The following is a 12,033-nucleotide window of genomic DNA, read 5'->3' as shown; positions in this document are numbered from 1 at the left end:
AAAAATTTTTTTTCTTTCAAGTTCAACGTAACCAGGCTGTCTTGAGTCTGTGGCTTCTTGTTATTTTTTCCTAAGGTGAGGTAGCCTTTTTCAATACACTTACTCAGTTCTATCTTTATTACAATGAAGTTGTCTTCGAATATTTTTTTACGTCCATGTGTTGAATTACGTATTTGAGGGTCAACAAGTTATCTTTACCTTGGATTATTTTTTCCTCAGTTATCCATTACCTTAGTTTTAATTCCATAAATATCTTATTCTTGCTTATCTGCATTCATTATGTTTATAATGAATAAAAGCTGTTTCTCCAAGTTAGCATCCTTATTTTCATCAATACTGCTAGGCTCCTAAGGCTTCTAATCATTCTATTCCCTTTGTAGTGTGTTGGCTTGGTGCTCGATTTATTTCTTCAGCGTCATCCTCATTTTGTTAGCTATCGTCTCTTCCCTGAGATATCACCTTTATGAAGGTGACATATGATTGTCTACTTCACAAAGTTACTAAATAACTGATAGCACTTATGAAGAATTTTCTTTTGTTCTGAGCCATAGTGTCTCTTAGACGGTATTCAGTGTTTTCTCCTTTCTATTTTTGTTCATGCTCACTTTTTATTATTTTGGAGGTATGATTTTCTCATGGCATTACTATGTCTTCTCATGCTTAATCTGAGCTGCTTTATTCCAATAGTTTTCTCTGACATAGTGTGGGTTACTTCCCTTTTACCACTGTGTCTAACACCTGTTCATGTTTTCTTCCAATCTTACTGTATCCCCAATTCAGCTTTCCCTAGTTGTTCCCCAAAACTGTTATTGGTTCCTTCATTGGCACCAACACAAAGGGAAGATAAAGTAGGAAAAGCAGCTCCCTGGACCAAATGAAGTTAAGGTAATACCTTTGGCAAACTTTACAGAAACACGTGACAATGTGAAGACATTGTGCTAGGACCTCTCCATAAATCCCTGTGCAAATGAAGGTGTCTGAGTTCCACATTGTTACCGTCCCCTGTAAATCTGCATCTGCAGGCAGAAACAGGACCCCTCCAGCCTTGGACTGTCTCTTCAATTTACATGAATAGAGGCTCTCCTGCCTTGTGCTTTGTCCTTATTTCAATACCTCCTGTCAGAGGAGAGGAAAGACACATCCACTCACCAGGTTTCTCTCCAGATTTGGAAGTAATAGACATTGCTGCTATAATGTGATTATGTATTCCTGATAAAGTCTATTTTCTGCAAAATTACACACTAAAAATTAGAGTTTATGGGGGAAAATACATTTGGAACAGTGCACTCAAAACCTGCACCAATTTGGAACCCGATTACCCCCCAAACAATTCCAATACAACTAGAAATACAAGCACAGTTAAACATGCACTGACATGTGTTGGGAGATGATGCTCCCAGATTCCTTGCTTTCCACATGGTCCAGACTTTCTGAGTAAAGGATGCTAAAGGTCTTTTCTCAGTGTTTTAGTCAGCTTTTTCACTGCTGTGATTAAAGGACCCAGCCAGCACAATTGTAAATGAGGAAAACTTTTTATTCGAGGATTCATGGTTTCAGAAGTGTTAGTCCATAGAAAGTCGGCTCCATTTCCTGGGGCTGGAGGTGGGGCTGAACATCATTGCAAGAGATGGAGGGAAGCAGCTCACATCATGGTGATCAGGAAGCAGAGAGAGAGAGAGAGAGAGAGAGAGAGAGAGAGAGAGAGAGATCTCCACTTGCCACATACAAATATATATCCAAAACCACACCCCAATTCCCACCTCCTCCAGCCACACCTTAGCACTTCAGTTACCACTCATACATCACTTCTCATATATCATTTCTCCTCTGAACCTTCTTGCACTGGCTCACACATGAGCTTTTTGGGGACACCTCACATCCAAACCATAACATTCAGGCATGATTGAACAGAAAACCTCAGATAGAAAGCATCTTCCTCTCCAAAGGTGTTCTTGCTCTTTCCAGAAGATATTTGCTTAGCTCCAGGATTATGAGCAATAGCTCTGCAGAGGGGAAAATGAACAGTTAATCAGCAATCCTAATAAAGGATCAGAGTCTCCTGAATTCAAGGTTTGTTTCCTATAATGAAAACACACAGCAAACAGGCAGTACCTGCCTCATTCTCATCTCCCTGTAGGGATTAGGGTGTGAAGAGCAGATGCAAGATGTTACTCTGGCTATTATACTATGAATAGTAAGCTATATTCTATGAATAGTAAGCTATATGCAAAAAAAAATAGCCCTAGGAAAAGCCTGTTTTTCTCTAGCTATGAATAGTAAGCTCTGACCCAGGGGTTCTATATAAATATTTATTCCCCTATGTATGGCAGGCTAACATTAAATTACAAGTAAAGTTAAAATCTCAGACCCTTCATGGTTTCTGATTTAACACTAGTTTAACATCGTTTACAACCAACATCACAGTCATATACCCTTTTAAGTCTTGGGAATTTCTCTTATTTTTTAGATTTAGGTCCATTAAATTAAAACCCTGACCCAGTGAATAGCCTTTTTCTATAACCAATTTTAACAGTGAATATAATGTCTTCACAGCTCCTTCATCTCAACTTACACTCTTTTCAAAAAAATCTTCACATTCTGGGAAACAATAGCTCTTGAACACACTAAACTAGCTATTATTTGCACTCAAAGAAGTCACATTTAAAAATCTGAACATTTGGGGCTGGGGTTGTGGCTCGTGTTAGAGCTCTTACCTAGCATGTATGAGGCACTAGGTTCAATTCTCAGCACCGCATAAAAATAAAGATCCATTAACAGCTAAAAAATATTTTTTTAAAAATATGAACATTTTTTGGAGGGGGTTCTTAGGTTTTGCCTGGGTTTCCTCTTTAATTGTGAAGTAGTTTGCCCATGATCACTTCAAAATATTAAAATGAAGTGTGTGAGGGGTCACACATAAATTTAAAAACAAAACAAAAAAAATCCATTGTTCTGCATCAACAGATCCACCTTGAAAAAAAATTTCTTATAGCAGAGAACATTGGATTAGGACTGAGTCTCTGGATATTTTTAAGCACACTGGTTTAACCAAAGACCACAGAATATAGGCTATGAGATATACTCTACAGCTCCATAGTACTCTAGACAATTTTAGCCACCATTTTCAATACTGATATCAACTTGTTTTCCTTTTTTGGTTAGTTGCTACTGGAAAAATATTTTTTCTGGTCTTTTTATAAGTTTTTATTTTGGGTATATGAGTGTGTGTGTGTGTGTGTGTGTGTGTTGAGGGGGACATAATTTGAATGATGTGTTCTCTATCGTGTTCCAATACTAATTTTTCAGTAGTTATACATGATGCACTATATAGTACGACATGAATAACCACAGGCTAAGAATTAGGACACCCACCATAGTCTAGTTTTCTACCAAGGACCAACTGGGTAATTTTAAGAATGCATTCAATGTCTATGGGGCTCAGAAATACATCTGGAATATCTTTTAAGTACTAATTTGAATTGAATGAATGTTCATGTACTTCAAAATTCATATATTGAATCCCTAAAATCCAGTGTGATGATATTTGGAGATGGGAGTTGTGATGAGGGAGGGGGGCCTCATAATGGGATTAATAACCTTATAAGAATGGACACCAGAGATGTTCTTACTCTCTACCATGGGGCACAGCTAAAGGGAAGCTAGCTGAAAAGAGACCTGACCTTGCTCTGACCCTGAGATTGGACTGGTTTGGATCTCTAAAACTATGAGGAAATAATAAATTTCTGTTGTTTAAACTACTTGGTCTATTTTGTCAACATCCCAAACTGATGAATACAAGTTCCTTCCACCTTAAAAAAAAATTTATGCTCAAGGAAAAATGGTATAGAGGTACTTTTTCCTAGTCAGCCAACAAGTAAAACCCCTGGATATTATAAAACAAGCATGAGAAGATCCAGACTAGTGGAAAGAAACAGGTAGGCTGGCTAGGGACCTTATACCAGGAATGAGGTGAGTTCCCTGAATTATATTTTTGCCTCATGTACCTATACTGACGACTGAGAAACTGACAACTCAGACCATTAGGCACAGACAAAAAAAAAAAAAAAAAAAAAAAAATATATATATATATATATATATATATATATATATATATATATCTCCCCAGGAAAAGCCTGTTTTTCTCTAGCCAAAAGACCAGGGAGGGGACAGCCTAGCAATGGAGAAAAGATAACCTTGAGACAATAGCTACTCTACTCTAGCCAGACACCACATACAAAAACCTAAAAGCCTGACCCCATTCCCACTCACACCAGAAAAGGTTGAGTGGGGAGCTTAGACTTCTGTTCTCAAGAAGCTGCCAATGCCCTAGCAGCTAACGCCTACTACTGCCAAGATGATGTCAAAGAGGCCAAGTGGGACTATCATCCCCACCAGGCAGCAATGAGCTCCCTCACCCATGGAACTGAGGGAGCCCAGCCTCCAGCCCACCTGGTAATATTGGGGGCATCAGTCTCCCTCCCCACAGGGTTGCGTCAGGGAAGGCTGCTACTGTTTGAGTGCCCCACCAAAATTCATGTTAAACTTGAGTCCCTACGGGATATTAAAACAGTGGAAACTTAATCAAACTACGCTTTTGAAGTGGGACCTTTGGAAAATAATTAAGGGTAAATAAGCCCACAAAGGTCAGGCCAATAGGGAAGAACTGAGCTAATGAAACTGAAATTTGGAGATGAAACTCGACTACCTGCTTCTGCTGGCAGGTGGGACTGGTAAGACTGGAGCCCTCTATACTGCTGGCAGGTAGGGTGCACATAAGGTTGCATACCTCTGAGGCCAAGAAGTGTCCCAGCTCTTAATAGCAAGCTATGCCTTACGGTGTTGCACCAGACCTCAGCAGTTTACCATCAGTATCATCTTCTTTCTGGGATGTTGTCTTCTGAATTTGAAGCATGAAAGCCACAGACCAGGATAAGTAAGTGAAAGAGTAGGATTTAGTGAAGAAGGAACAGAACTTTTGCAGTGCAAAAGGAAACCCATCTGAGTGTGCTAGTCTAGAGGTTTATATAGGACTGGGGTCACTGCTATTGGTCCAAACTTATGCTAATTAGGATCTGAAAAGACTACCAATGCCATTGGTCAGGACTTATGCTAATTAGGGTTTGGAAAAACACTAACGTTCTTGGTCCAAATTTATGCTAATTAAGTTTGGGAAAGTACTAATGGTATTGGGCAACTCAGAAGCCCCAAATTCCATTCAGGTCCATCTCCATTTTCTCACCACAGGTCAAGAAGCGAGAAGTTAGGGTTGGTGAATGGTCTGTGCTGGTGGTTCCCATCTACAGAGTTACATGCAACGGGCTTCTGCAGTAGGCATCCATACTATGCCCTAGCCTAGCTGCAGAAGGTGACAGGTAGGAGAGCCTTGGCTCTCAGAGCCTCAGGCCCACTATATCTGCATGACAGGCTCCTCATGGCCATAGGCTGTACTTCCCTCTTGTTATGGTTTGAACGTGAGGTGTCCCCCAAAATCTCCCATGTGAGACAATGCAAGCAGATTCAGAACAGAAATGATTGGGTTTCAAGAGTCTTAACCCAATCAGTGATTTAATCCCATGATAGGGATTAACTGAGTGGTAACTGAAGTGGTGGGGTGTGGTTGGAGGAGGTGGGACTTGGGGGCATGACTTTGAGTATATATTTGTTTGGTGAGTGGACTCTCTCTCTGCTTTCCGATCACCATGTGAGCTGCTTTCCTCCGCTGATGTTCAGCCTCACCTTAAGCACTGAGAAATGGAGGCGACTTTCTATAGATTAAGACCTCTGAAACTATGAGCCCTCAAATAAACTTTTCCTCCTCTATATTGTTCTGGTCAGGATCTTTTAGTCACAGCAGCAACAAAACTGAATAAAATACCTCCCTTGCTCCAACTCACCCAGGCTGCCACTACACCACTTCACTGCCTCTTCTCAGCTGGGATTAGTAGGTTGGATGGCTGGCTTCTCAGCCAGGGAGCTGTGTTACTAGAACATTCTGTTCTATCATGTGATGCCCTGTGCAGCCTCAGGACTTTGCTGAGAGTCCCCACCAGCAAGAAGACTCTCCTAAGCCTCAACCACCTGATGTCACCTCAGCTTTCGGAGCCAAGAGCTGATTAAACATTTATTCTTTATAAAACAACTAAGTCCGTGGTCTTCAGTTATAGCAATGAAAAGTAGACTAATACAGAGGTCTAGTGGAAAGTCAAAACTTTCACCACTGCTCAGTGGCAAGAAGGCCACTTCCTCCAAACCCTGTAGTGCCTGTGGAGGTCAAGTAGGGAGTAGTGACAAGGTACCCTGATTTGTTCCTGCCAACAAGGTGATAGTAGGCCTGGTAGGGAATCAGAACTCTTGCACCCACTCAACAGAAATGAGGATTTCCTCACCTCAGGTGTCAACAGAAACTAGATAAGAACCTATGTATATTTCTACCCTTGTCTGGCAATAATGAGATGACTCTCTTTCATCCCCTTCCAGAGAAATGTCAGAGAAACCAGCTAAAATGGGAAATTTAAAATTAAATCTAGGGTCTTATATTATCCAAAATATCTAGATTTCAATAAAAATCATACATCATGCCAAGGAAGCTATCAAACTTACTTCAATAAAAAACCACATGTTAATAGCATCAAAACAGATGCACAGACCAGCTGGACTAGATTGAGAGCCCAGAAATAAACCTGTCCCTACAGCCAACAGACCTTGAACAAAAGAGCTAAGAACACACACTGAAAAAAGGACAGTCTTTTCAGTAAATGGTGCTGGGGAAATTAGAGAAACACATGCAAAGAATGAAACTAGACCCCTCTGTCTCCTCATATATAAAAAAAATAAACTCACAGTGGACTAAAGACCTAAATGCACAACATGAAACCAATAAAATAAAAAATAAGGTAAATGCTTCAGGACATTAAAATGGGCAAAGACTTTTTGGATAAGACCCCCAAAACACAATGGATTCCAACAAACTAATAAGCTTCTGCACAGCAAAAGAAACAATTAATAGAGTAAAGACACAGCCTAAAAATTTGGAGAAAATATTTGCAAAGTATATGTTTAACAAGAGGCTGCTAGCCAGAATTGTGTAAGTAACTCAAACAACTCAATACAAAGAAAAGAAAAATAATATAATTAAAAAGTGAGTAATAGACCTAAATAGACATTTATCCAAGGAAGACATACAAATGGCCAACAGGTATATGAAAAATTGCTGAATATCTTTAATCATCAGGGAAATACAAATTAAAACCACAATGGGATATCACCTCACTCCAATAAAAATGAAAAATATTAAAAAGACAAAAGGTAACAAGTGCCGATGAGGATAAACTCTCACACACCATTGACGGGAAAGTAAATTAGTACATCCATTGTGGAAAAGACTGTGGGGATTCCTTAAAAAAAAAAAAAAAAAAAAAAACACCTGCTGAGTATTATTTCCAAAGGAAATGAAATCAGTATGTCATGCTTATTGCAGTACCATTCCCAATAGACAAGAAATGGAAACAAGCCAAATGACCATCCACTGATGAGTGGATAAAGAAAACATGGTGTACAGACACAACAGAATACTTCTCAGCCAGCCATTTTTAAAAAATGGAATTCTGTCATTTGCAACAATATGTATGGAAATGGAGATCGTTATGTTAACTGAAATAACCATAACACAGAAAGACAAATGCCACATGACTTTACTTAAACGAGAATATAAAAAAAGGTAATCTCATAGAAGCTGAGAATAAAATGGCAGCTACCAAAGCCTAGGAAGACCATCAGAGAGGGATCAATAGGGAAAGCATGAACAAAGAGTACTGAATAACAGCTGGATGAGAGGGAAAAAAAAGTTCTGGTGTGCTTTTCACAGTAGAGCAGCTTCTTGAAAAAAAACTAGAAGAAATTATTTTTAATGTATTTACCGTAAAGAAATGATAAATATTTGAGAAGGTAGATGGGTTTTGCCTGATTGAAACATTACACTGTGTACACATGTATTGAAATATCACATGGAACCTCATAAATATGTAGCATTTTTTAATAAAAGTTAAAAATTAAAGAAATAGTCAATAGATGTCCGAACCAACATGGAAATGTTAAAATCATCTGACAAAGATTTTAAAGCATCTATTTTAAAAAAGATTCACTAGCAATTGAAAATAGACTTTTAAAAATGAAAAAAAAAGAATTAGAAAGACTTAGCAAAGAAATATAAAGTCTCAGCAAAGTAATATATAAAAACAAGACACTTGGAAAATTTAAAACTGAAAAACATAGTAATCAAAAACAAAAGTCGGTGAATGGGCTTAACAGCAGAATCCAAAGGACAGAGTAAATCATCAGTGAATCTGAAGACAGACAATAGAAGTTACTCAATCTGAACAGAGAAAATATAGGCAAAAACAAAATAAGCAGAAGTTCAGAGAACTCTGGAACTAAATACTTATAAATTAAAGTTTTAAAAGCTATAAATACAATATAAATATAAGTAAAAGGTATATATCTATATCTGAAAGTTATAGCTATTAAGAAGCTAAATGATTGTAAATAGGCTAAAACCAAAGAAATACACCCAAACATATTATCATCAAATTTCTGAAAATTAAAACAGAGAAAAAAATTTTAAACTGTGAGAGAGAAATGAGACCTTCCTCATGAAGGGAAAACAATCTAAATGACAGAAGTTATCTCATCACAGAGTCCAGAATAAAGTGTACAACATTTTCAAGTGCTAAAAGAAAATAATTGTGAACCCAGAATCTCACATCCAGAAAAATTATCCTCCCAGAATGAAGGAAAAATCAAGGTATTCTCAGAGAAAGAAAAACTAAGAGAATTGATAGGAAGCAGGAATATCTTTAAAGAGTAGTGACAATTTTTTAAATAGAAACAATTTTTTAAAAAAGGAATCTTGAAACACTGGGAAAGAAGGAAAAACATGATAAACAGAAATATTAATTAAAACAACAGACTTTTCTTCTTGAGTTTTCTAAATGATGTTTGATGAATAAAGTAACATTGATGTGGTTCTATGTATGTAGAGGAAATATATACATTATTTTATATCATAAATAGGGGAGGATATAGGCACATAAAGAGAGCTAAAGTTTCTGTGCCTGACTCAAACTGGTAAAATAATAATACTAGTAATTCATGATTAATTATGTATATATGAAATAATATCTATATAACTACTAAAATGCTATATAGAGAGATACAAAGACATTATAGCAAATCAAATTTTAATTATAAAAAATATTCAAGTAATACAGGAATGAAGGGAAATAGAAATAGAAAAAGAAGAAACAGAAAATGTAACGGCAGACTTAAGTCCTAACATGTGAGCAATTAGATATAATGCATTTTATCTAAATAATAGCAATGAAAATACAGTGGATTAAAAACATGACTCTATTACATGCTGTCTCAAAAGCACATGTAAAATATAATGATTTTAACAGAGTGAAAATAAAAGTATGGAAAAGGATAGACTTTGCAAAGCCTTAGTCAAAAGCAAGTAGAAGTGACTATACTAATATCAGATCATTTCAACTTCAGAACAAAGAAAATTACCAGAGATAGAGGGGACATTATTATGTAATAATAAATGGACCAGTACTCCAAGAAGACACAGCAATCCTAAATGTGCATGCACCAAATCACAGAGCTGAAAATTTGAAGTGAAACTCATAGAACAATGAGAAGCGGAGAAATACACATTTATACTTGGAGAATTCAACATCCTCTCTCAAACATGGATAGAACAAGTATAGAGAAACCTGGCAAGGATATAGGAGAATCAACCTCACTGTCAGCCAACAAGATATAAACCAATCACCTTCCCTTTTCTAAAGCGAGACAGGGATAGGGTATATATTTAGGCTTCAGGACATTCTTATCACTAGATGCTATAGAGGTAAAGGAAGAGAATAGGTAGAAAAATAAAAATAAAAATCTGCTTACTCCAAAATTCATGGCTGGTTCAGGAAAGAAATAGAACTAAACAGAAACTTGAATCCAAACCTTGCAAAAGGCACAGACTGGAGCCATCAGAACCCAGTAGCCTCCACACAGGAGGGATTTTCCTGTGTCCAGATCAGAACAAACCCAATATGAAAACTAAAGTTACTGTTGCTTTAATTATATTAGCCACTGAACTCCTATAAAGAATGAGTCTGAATCTACCACTAAAAAAGGGATAAATTCTTCTCTTTTAATTCTAGGATATGCTTTAGAAAATTACTTAATCCAAAGTGCTAAATTGCCCAGAAGAATTATTACATTTCCCCTAAGTGAACAATTTTTTTTTCTTTTCTAACCAGTTGTATCAAGTCCAATTAAAAACAGAATATAACTTCCTAGATATTTAAAATAGAACAGGTCAGTACTGTAAAAACCTGAGTAATTTGTAGGGATTTTGTAATACACTAGTAATAGTGCATCAATATAAGTAAAACTGCTATTTGTTGAGTAACTCTCTCTTCACTGTCACTACCTCAAGGGATTTGTGCCTTATATGGTGGCGCACACCTATAATCCCAGTGGCTCTGGAGACTGAAGCAGCAAGTTCAAACCCAGCCTCAGCCACTTAGCAAGAACCTGTCTCAAAATAAAAAGGGCTGGGATGTGGCTCAGTGGTTAAGTGCCCCTGGGTTCAATACCTGGTACTAAACAATAAAAACAAAAAAGGATATTGTGTGGGCAGGGTGGATTGGTATCTGAGTTGGACAGAGAAATGTGTCAGTCAATTCCAAGAGTTTTGTTGAATTATTCTTTGTCATCTGTTATTTCTCCCCCATGTTCATCTTCTCAATATGATCCAGAGGCCTGACATCACGGAGCAGGCACATTGGCATACACTTTTCCTCTTATATAAATTACTGAGTAATAAAGGTATTCACACAGTTCTCTTCAGAGACAAATCCAAATCATACAAATTTTCTCCATAATTTTAGGTAAAATGCAATCTGAATCTATGACCAATGCATCCCACGGGGAGTTAAGTAACCAGAATGCAGAAGGTATTTAGCATCTGAGGTTCTCAGTTTCCTTAGTAGAAGAGGAGTGTTAAGATCAGCCTTCTTTCTGCCTCAGGGGGGACTGTGCGATTTAAATAGTCTCATGTACACGAAATACTTTGAGTCCTTTGGGATAGCTGGATGACATGGTAGTTTGTTATCATATGATTTGTGGACACAATTACATTGGTATTTCACCCAAGAAGGTCTTCATAAAGTTTAGTTTTCTTAAACCTCTGTGGATGTGTGGCTTTTCATTCATTTCAAGAGTGAGAATTCAGACACTGGGATTTCAGTGATCAGCTCCAGTCATTGAACTCTCCCACCCCAACACAGAACTGGAGCGGAGAATTCCTGGCGCTGAGCCCCTGTGGGCCTGGCGAGTCTGCCCTGGTGAGAGCTTCTGCGCAGGGTTCAGTTGCATTGCTCTGTTATGGGGAGCAGAGAAAGACTCTGTTCTAATGTTATTTTTTGACAGACTTGGAATTTTTTTCAATTGGGGAAAAAAAGAGAGAGAATCACTGAACTGCTGGATCAAAATCATAATCTGCTTTTAATGGAAAAGTGAACTCAAAGTTTTTACCCTTCTTGCCCCTTCTTGGGATGCCCTCACCTCAGGTCCCCTGGGTGGGGGTGAGAATGGGGGTAGGGGTCCCCTGCCCACTAACCAGCTGACACAGCGTTCTTTACAGCTCTGCTCAAATGCACCCTCTCCGTGCTCTCCCTGACAAAGCAGTGTGTGGAAGAAGCTGTTATTGGAAAGAACCTTGTGATCCTCAGCTCAATGGTTAAATGTTGGCTGACTGGATCTGCTAAAAGAAACAAGGACCATGTTTCTCCTCTGGATTGGGGGGGTTTTCATTTACAGAGGGAGAAACTCCAGTGAGCTGGTACTAAGAAAATGAAATGGGACGCTGTCTTGGGTTGATTTGCTGTTCTCTGTGCAGCCTGTTACTTATATGAGTTGTGGGCTTAGTGGGGTAGTGGAAAAAGAGAAATATCTACAGAAGCAATAAAACAA

General features: G+C 38.0%; 1 pseudogene; it reads left to right on the top strand.

Annotated features, from left to right (window-relative positions):
• Positions 1 to 4,690: 4,690 nt before the first annotated feature.
• Positions 4,691 to 12,033, top strand: part of LOC113175023 (serine/arginine-rich splicing factor 10 pseudogene) — a 43,413-nt pseudogene continuing 36,070 nt past the window's right edge.

This window comes from Urocitellus parryii, chromosome 12 (assembly GCF_045843805.1).
Source record: "Urocitellus parryii isolate mUroPar1 chromosome 12, mUroPar1.hap1, whole genome shotgun sequence".
In the NCBI taxonomy this organism is placed as follows: domain Eukaryota; kingdom Metazoa; phylum Chordata; class Mammalia; order Rodentia; family Sciuridae; genus Urocitellus; species Urocitellus parryii.
The sequence above is the reverse complement of the archived record's forward strand: the minus strand, read 5'-3'. Positions and strand labels throughout refer to the sequence as shown.